Source organism: Triticum dicoccoides, chromosome 7B (genome assembly GCF_002162155.2).
Source record: "Triticum dicoccoides isolate Atlit2015 ecotype Zavitan chromosome 7B, WEW_v2.0, whole genome shotgun sequence".
In the NCBI taxonomy this organism is placed as follows: domain Eukaryota; kingdom Viridiplantae; phylum Streptophyta; class Magnoliopsida; order Poales; family Poaceae; genus Triticum; species Triticum dicoccoides.
The window spans coordinates 73,409,465-73,418,012 of record NC_041393.1 but is presented as its reverse complement, the minus strand read 5'-3'; the positions used below and the strand labels follow the sequence as shown (position 1 = coordinate 73,418,012).

General features: G+C 43.5%; 1 long non-coding RNA gene across 7 annotated transcripts; it reads left to right on the top strand.

Moving 5' to 3' along the window:
* The first annotated feature begins 378 nt into the window (after positions 1–378).
* LOC119338274 lies at positions 379–5,757 on the top strand. Of its 7 annotated transcripts, XR_005163899.1 has the most exons (7): positions 379–759; positions 836–1,126; positions 1,818–1,960; positions 2,307–4,178; positions 4,264–5,080; positions 5,180–5,235; positions 5,324–5,757. It is a non-coding gene; the product is annotated as an uncharacterized LOC119338274 (long non-coding RNA). The 7 variants fall into 7 exon arrangements; XR_005163900.1 differs by having other exon boundaries at positions 4,264–5,228; XR_005163896.1 differs by having other exon boundaries at positions 4,264–5,235.
* The last annotated feature ends 2,791 nt before the right edge of the window (positions 5,758–8,548 follow it).

Genomic DNA, 8,548 nt, shown 5'->3' with positions numbered 1-8,548 from the left:
CCTATCCTCTTCTTCTTTGAGGAGCCAGAGAGAGAGAGGGGGGTAGAGCTCCGGTGAGTGAGGGAGAAGGCCGCGGCAACAACACTTCTCCATTAGCTAGGTCAGAAATTCAGAGTAGTAGCATTATCTAACGTATAAAGCCTGCTAGACTACCCGCCAACCTGAGGCCTCCGCACGCGCGAAGCTCGTTGGCCCGTGCGATTTTTTTACTGTGCTCTTTTTTGACTGCTGGCAATTGGTCAGCCGTTGGTTTTTTTCCACGTTCACGGCTGCTTTGCGAGTGGATGACGAGTGGGCCTCATTATGTGTGGGGTCGAGAGAATGGCATGCCTTTTGCCCAATTCTGGGTAAGGAAAGCATCGAACCCTAGACCGACGAGGGGTAAAAAGAAGCAACGAAGCCGGCTCCTCTCTCCCCGCTCGTCTCCTCCTCTCCCCCACGCCGCCCCTCCTCTCCTCTTCCCTCGACGCTGGCTCCCCTGTTTGCTACCCGGGCCAGAGCCTCTCCGACCGCTCCCCCCAGCCGGCGCCCATTAGCTACTCTCCAGATTCATCCTCCCCGAGGTCCGGGTACGGAGATAGTCGTGGTGGCAGGGGGCGGATGCGTGAGGAGGAGGAGGCCGTGGTCATGGTGGCGTGGCTCGCTCGCCGCCGTCAAACTCGCGCCCCCCCTTTTCCCCGCCCCCTCCCTGGCGTCCTTGCCTCTGCCATAGCCTTCGCCCTCCCTCTCCATCGACCTTCCCGTTCTCTCCCTCTTCGGGTAGGAGTTCTTGTGTGTTATCCTCATAAATTTGTGATTTTATAAGAACAAGGTTTGGTGGTGTTGCTTTTGTCAGTCACTCGGTGGACATCGGGGAGGAAGGAGGTGCGAGGCTTGGAACTCTCCTTGTGAAGGGCTCAGGGACATTGGCCAGGCGCATGGCAGGTGTCCAGCTCGACATCTCGGCAACAGCAACAAGAGCAGAGCAATGAGATCGCAAAGTCTATGATACCTTCGCTTCCTGCTTGATTCGCTTGGTTCCTCCGCTGATTTCTCCTTGTTTTCCCAGGGTTGTTGTGGTTGTAGAATGGCGCGGAGCAACTGGGAAGAGGACAAGCAAACAGAAGCAGGCTTCCTGGTTGATTAGGTATTTCCTAGAGTTGAGCCTCCTTTCAGTTTTAGATGGACAGCCATTATTTGTTAGAGATGAGAAGTACCTAATGTAAGACCAAAGGTTGCTATTTCAGATCAAGTGTTGGTTTAACAACATGTGTTTAGGGAAAGTATCCAGTCACTCTTCACATTTTTATCGGGCGCATTCACCATTCTGCGTGTATATATGTTGTTTGGATATATATATTTTGTTTGTGTGATATCATTCTTTAAAAAATAATTATAGTGTCCTGTTGTGCTAGATGTTTGGCATTTCGCTTGAATAAGAAGCTATTTCTCAAGCAGAGGAATACAGTTATGCTGCGCTCTTCCATTTTTCAGGCTTTGGTTTTCACTGATATCAAGATAAAGTTGCTTCGCATGGTAGCTTCCTCTGATCCTAATTTTCTTATCCTGGTATTTTTTATCATTAAAGCTGAGAAATGTTTCTCAAGCAGAGGAAATACAGTTAAATTGTTCACTTACATTTTTGCATGCTTTTGTTTTCATGTAGAGATGTATTTTAGTGTACACTGACCTGCTTTTATATACTCCTGTGTATTTTGTTTATCGCTGCAACTGCTCTCAGTATTAAATGCACAAATGGTACCAACTTTATAGCGAGCTATGCCTGATAGTTATTGCTGTCATTTCCCCTCCTAAAATCAGCATTTTTCTATTTGTAGGAGCTTCAGTAAGGTTGCTCACCAATGAGCTGGAAGTGTTTTTTTCCTGGGTACTTGCACGATTGAGGAAGAGACTGGTTATTTCTAAATGTGCTACTGCAGATAAAAGATGAACTCATCCTATTTCCTTTCTTCAATCTCAGGTGCAGATTTACCTCCTGTTCATTAACATTAGTTTTTTTACGTACTTATTTCATTGATCCATGACATCAGCCATCCTCTGTTTGAATATTTAGCTTGCTTTTGCTACAAATTATGATTTCCTACATCTGTTCATTTGGCTTGCAATAATATAAGTGTCGGTTCTTTTCATTGTGGAAGTTATTCTGCTATTCAGATAGGTCCTATCAGTGCTTGATAATATACAATTAGCTGTGCCAATGTCTCTAACCTACTAGCACTCTACAGAGTGTAGTCTTAGGTATTGCCTGTGCCAATGCAATTTTATCTAAAGTGCTCAATGACGTCTTTCTATTCTCTGATTTGCAGGCTAGATAGATACAAAAGGTTTAGTAAAGGAGGACTCAAGTCTGCAACCACCATAGAGATATGGCCATGGCCCATGGAAGTATGGAACAATAGTGTGTGGATGTTCTATGCAATTTTTCTCTCATCGAGCTATGCCTCCCGTCTCACTGGGCCAAGGCTCGACTTTCCTACCATATACTCCTTCCGTAAAGAAATATAAGAGCGTTTAGATCACTAAAGTAGTGATCTTTAGTGATCTAAACGCTCTTATATTTCTTTACAGAGGGAGTATTTGTTTTCTTTGCTGCAAAGTATTTTGAGATTATAGTGTGTTGAGCATGCAATCCTGATTCCAGGAAAAAAAGATTATGTAGTCTATCGCACATGCTCGGTTTCAGAGTAAATCCAAAGCCATTTGCTGCCTCTTGAATTTTTGGTTCTACCTCATGCACAAAATCTCTCATGGTTCTACTTCTACCTTTCTGCCTCTTGAATATTATCTGTTGATTGGCTTATTGATGTTTGCTACTGCGCATATTAGTTCCCTAGGGCCGTAAAAAAACTACATTTCTACTCTATGATTATGTCTCAAACATGTTTTCTAGATTGCAAGTTTGATTTCTTTGTCTTCCACATGGTTGGTTTAGTTTCTCACCTTGCATAAAAATTTAGGTTGGAATGTTGCCAGTCCAGCCTATGCTGATGATGTATCTGCTATAATGGGATCATGACAGAAAATTATTTATTTTGTTATATACCTGCATCTCACTTTGTTAATTTACACAACGCCATTTCATATTTACATTTAATTGTACTCCCTCTGTTCTTGAAAAGAAGGCATATCAATTTTGGTCAAAGTCAAATAATGTAAAGTTTGACCAAGTTAATCCAACAAACTTATACGTTTTCTTTCCAGGCACGGAGGGAGTACCTACTTAGTTTGATTACTGCATCTAAAGTTTATTTCTGCTTCTACTTCTACTTCACCTTCATTTCTGTACTTACATTTAAATTATGCACCTACTTTATTTCTACTTCTACTTTTTCTCTGCACCTACAGTATCAGTGTTGTATCTGCTTGTGGAGCTATGCTCTGTTGCATTGAGCTAAGATTGATTGCATGCAGGGGTATGTCAAGGTGTAGGTGCAGACTCATTGTTGGTGTTGAATACTGGAGTAAGAATGATGATCAATGCTCTAATGAACCTGCATGATGTAGCGTTACTATTAGGATATATGGGTTATGCACATGCTCTTTTTTGACAGTAGGTTAGACAAGTGTGGTTTTTTCAGTTTTTCTGTGTCGATTTCTCTACTGTAAAGCAAAGGCTGGTTGTTAGTCTTTGGAGTCGAGAGTATTTTTTTACTTGGAAGATCGCAACATTGCCGATAGAAGAATGAGTTTTATAGCAAATCAGGTTCAGACTTCTATACTACTGCTTACATCACCATGATGGTTGGTATATAATTAAGACTTTGTTCCTGGATGATGAGATCATCTATGACAGTGATGGGCGGTGCACTGTGATTGTGAGTATCTATATAGATCACGTTAACACATGCGTTTGTCCACCATGCTCACTATCCAGTTACGCCACACCAAATTCCTATTGTAATTGGTTGGCTATATGACAGCAGTGTACTATTGTTCTGTGTTGGTGCTTATCCAATCAAACATAGTATGTACTTATTTGAACCCGGCCTCACCGGCATCCTGAGGTGACACAGCGACGGCCGCGCTCAACACCCTCTTTCGCGACTCAACGACAGCCTAGCGTCATAGGCGGCTCATACGGTGGTCCAGTGGATGGCGACCCATTTGGGTGGGCGACGAGGACCGCAGCTGGTGCACGAGCTTACACTCAACCTGTCCATACTCAACTCTTCGTCTCGGTATGAGCCTTTTGCAGCCTGTTTGAAGTTTTCTCTTTTCCCCCTTCCCTGTTTGTTTGACCTGGTTCTGCTCGGGTGGATGTAGGTTGCGGACTGAGAGTTGGATGCTCTGTGCCAGCATATGGAAGTGTTGTGACCACTGTTGTTCCGGCTGTGAGGTATAATGTAATTGGGCTTGTGAATTTATCGTGTCTTGGAATGGATTGCCGAATTGTTGGGGTTTTCTCAGTATGTAGTTTCTTTTACTTATTTTCTATTCTCATAATTCAGTGGTCCTTGATTGCAACCTGGTGTCATCCTGTTCCTACTCACAGGTTATAGTAGTGCATGAGCTGACAGGGAAGAAATCTTGGTTTCAAAGTTCTCTTTGTCCGTGGCCAGCTGAGTCGGGTCTACATAACTTTGCTATCCGACAGATATAGCTATTTTATTTTCCCATTCAATTAGGCAATCTTTTGAGGAGGTTAAAATGAGTTATATTTTGGGCATGCTTGATGGCTATTTGTATGTTGGGTCATGTTAGTGGTGTTCTTTATTTGTTCATGGGTCAGATTGTTTGTTTGGTCTTATGGTTTACACGTTTGTCTTGACAGTGTTGATATGTTTATATAGTACTTTTGGAATGGGATATGATTCTTTTTGGGCTTTTTAGTTTATGCATTCGTTCTAAGAATCTTGATATCCGGCTGTGTTGTTGTAGATTTGTATTTTTTTTCTTGGGATCCATCTATTCAGCCATGTTGGAGTAGGCTATATGATTTTTTTAGTTCTGACCACATGCGCTTCTTCCTTGGTCTGTTCACCAAGGTTTTCTCCCTTCCTTTCTCACTATTGATGCACTAGCTTTGTTTCAGTATACTCTTATGATGCTCTGCGTCTGTGATGATCCACCACCAACTGAGGTATATAAATAAGCTGTGTTTCCTACATTTGTGCTGATCCACACAACTTGCTGGTCTCCAACTTATTTCTTTTCTGACCATCTGCATTTGTTTATGTAGTCATGGACACCGACTTAAAAAATGAACAAGGCTACCCCTTCAGCTGCAGGTGCATGGTACCATGTCTGGACTTGGCTTTTGATTTCAATTCGTCTTGCTTTTTTGTACTAAATCTTTGATTCATGCTTTTTCTCTCTTCAATAGTAAATCATCTTGCAATACCCATGGTGCCACACGTGTTTTATTCACCAATCCTATCAAGAGAAATCAAAATCAAGACGCCGATCAGCTTAGCCTTGGGCTGCTCCTTTTCTGCCTTTTGTTTCTTGTATACACTCATCTTTCTTTGATGTACCTGAATTTCTTTTTGTTGTGTTAGGTTGACAATGACACTGCAGATGTAGCTTCTCTGACCGCTGCCGGCTTAACCAGACAAAGACAAAGTGCTATGATGTAGGCATGGTTTAAAAACTAGAGCCTTTGGCTGGTCAAGTAGCCTTGCCAAAGCGTTTGTGTAATCTCTTCAAGTGGTATGAAGCAAATTCTATGTATGTAACACGCAGGAAGCAGATAATAATTATATAGAAGCAGAGAATCAACCTTGCTAGAGCGTTTGTCAAATCTCTGCTCGAGTAGCCTTGCCAAACTTTATCTGCTGTGTTCTTTACATGTTGTTTCAGTACATTCTCTAGCGTAAAGTTTCCTTTTCAGTCAAGCAAAGTTTTCTTTACAATTTTTTTGAACTTAAGTTTTCTTTCATGAAGTTCACTTATAGTCGCTCACTAGGCTCGGTATCAGTTGATGACAGACACCCCGTTGTGGCCTCTCCTAAATCAGCAAATGATGTGGTGATACACTCACCCCCAATATCCACAAAAATATATACTCCCTCCGTTCCTAAATATAAGTCTTTGTATGGATTTCATTAGGTAGACTACATACGAAGCAAAATGAATGAATCTAAACTTAAAATGCATCTATATACATCTGTATGTGGTTCATAGTGAAATCTCTACAAAGACTTACATTTAGGAACGGAGGGAGTATATCATATTCTCCTTGACAACCCCTTTTCACTGGTTAGGCCTAGCCCAGCAAATGTCAGTGGGTCGCATGAGTTCCGTGTGAAATCTATCGCATTTGATCTGAGATAAATAGTTAGGTTCTTTTACTCATCATAGACCATCCAACATAGCAAAAGCCGAAAAGACCTTTAAACCATGCCTATATACCATATCATGCAGATTTTTGGTTTTTATTTGTTTCACATGCTAAAGTATATAGTTTGAACATAGATATTCCTTAATTTTTCATATAAAAGGTTTAGAATTATTACCGTCGGTGCTTGCTAAAACTCGAAGTTACTAACAAATGCAAAGATTTTTGTTATAAAAGGTTTAGAATCATTACCCTTGATGCTTGAATTTGGACCTTGCACCTTGGGTAACAGAGCCAAATGGCACATTGTCCAAATACACGTTCAGAATACTTCAGGTTTGACATGGTCTCTATCCTTGATCAAACATAAAGTTACTACAAAAGGCAAATATTTTCAACGCGAACATAGTTTCAAACAGGTCTCTGCGCCATTTGGCGCACCGGGTCATCTAGTTAGTATTATTAAGACAGGAGAAGGAACGAGGAAAGTTACGTAAGCTTTCGTAACTCGTTAGGCGATCTGGCGGCGACGGAGATCCAGAGTGAGTGAGCGAATGGCGGCCTCGGCGCCGGCGGTCCCGCCGGAAAAAGGGGGACCCCTTCCTGGAGCCGGCCTCGTCGGGGGGTCTCTTCAGCGGGCAGGAATTGAAGGAGTTTCGGACGAGATCAAGGTGTATTTTCAGGCGGGCGAAGAATCGGGAGCGGTGCCTGCAGCATTCAAGAGAAAGAGCGATGGATTTGATCCGTAACTTGGCAGGTGAGATCCCCTCCGTTCCATATGGGGAAGATCCGATCGGGACCAATTGCGCCATGACATCCACGGATTTAGCGGATTGTGTTCTGGGGGAAAATATGGGGATAGCGCAGGATGTGTATTTGTTCCCTAATCAATTGGTAAACCCTTCTTCTGGATTGAATGGTAGAGAGAGGAATCAGTGGGGAGCGACTATGTCAGCGATTTTACCTTTGGAAACACTGGATTTTAATTACTGTGAAGACAATAGAGAAAATTACACTGCTATTACTTGGAAACGGCGTATTTATGGTGTTTCAGTTTCCTTTTTTATTAAGATTATCAATTACGCTCGGGTGGCAGAGGATTGTTCTATAGATTTAGCAGGTTATCCTTTCCTTCCGGTTGTCAGTACGAGAGGTCAGCGGGATTTCAAGGAGGAGCCGATCTTGTTCCCAGATCCTTCCGTTCGTGGATCATCTGGGGGCACTACCGGAACAGGGCTCTACGCCGACAGCCAAATAGATGCCGACGGCTACCGTCGGCCTAGTCCGAGCTATGCCGACAGCTAGCTCCTGGCCGTCGGCGTACAATGGCCGTCGGGCTATCCGCGTCTACGCTGACAGCAGCCGTCGGCATATATAGGCCGTCAGCTTATCCCAGAATACGCCTACAGCTGCCGTCGGCATAGATGCGGGCCCGCTGACAACTGTCATCACGGCCGGCTAACGACGTCAAATCTATGCCGACGGCCGTGACGGGTGGCCGTCAGCATAGATACGGGTGACACGTCACCGATCTAGAGCGCACCGACCAGGAGCTATGCCGATGGCAGCCGTCGGCATAGCCGACACGTCATCGATCCGCGGCGCTGTCCATCTGCCCTGGCCGCACCTATGCCGACGGCTTTGCCGTCGGCATAGTTTTTTTTTCTTTTATTTTCTTTTTTTCATATAGTATTATTATTATTATTAAGCATCTAGTATGTGTTAATCAGCATACATATAGATTGTGGTAATAAGCATACATATAGATTGTGTTAATAAGCATACATATAGTATGTGTTAATAAGCATATAGTATGTTAATAAGCATATAGTATGTGTTAATAAGCATACATATAGTTTTTTTTTCTTCATTGTTTTCTTTATTATTATTATTTAACTAACTTACATACAGTATGTGTTAATAAGCATACATACATTATTTTTCAGTTCTGTACAGAGCGTTGTGACCCCCCTCACGAACGGTGCCGCCGCCAGCCGGCAACTGGAATGGGGAACAGCCGCATCGGGTCTATACGAAGGGGACTTTGCTCCAAGTGTTTATATATATCGGATGACCTACCACAATCGGATGGTGTTATGGCATGTCCGAAGAGGCGGCACGCATCTCCGGGGTGTGGCGCCGGCACCTGGAGGGGGGGAACGGACGCGTCGGGTCTACATGAAGTGGATTTAGCTGTGGGTTTGGCCCCGGATGTTGCTCCCCGGTGTCCCTCTGGGCCGACCTGACACAACCGGGTGGAGAGGTCCACTG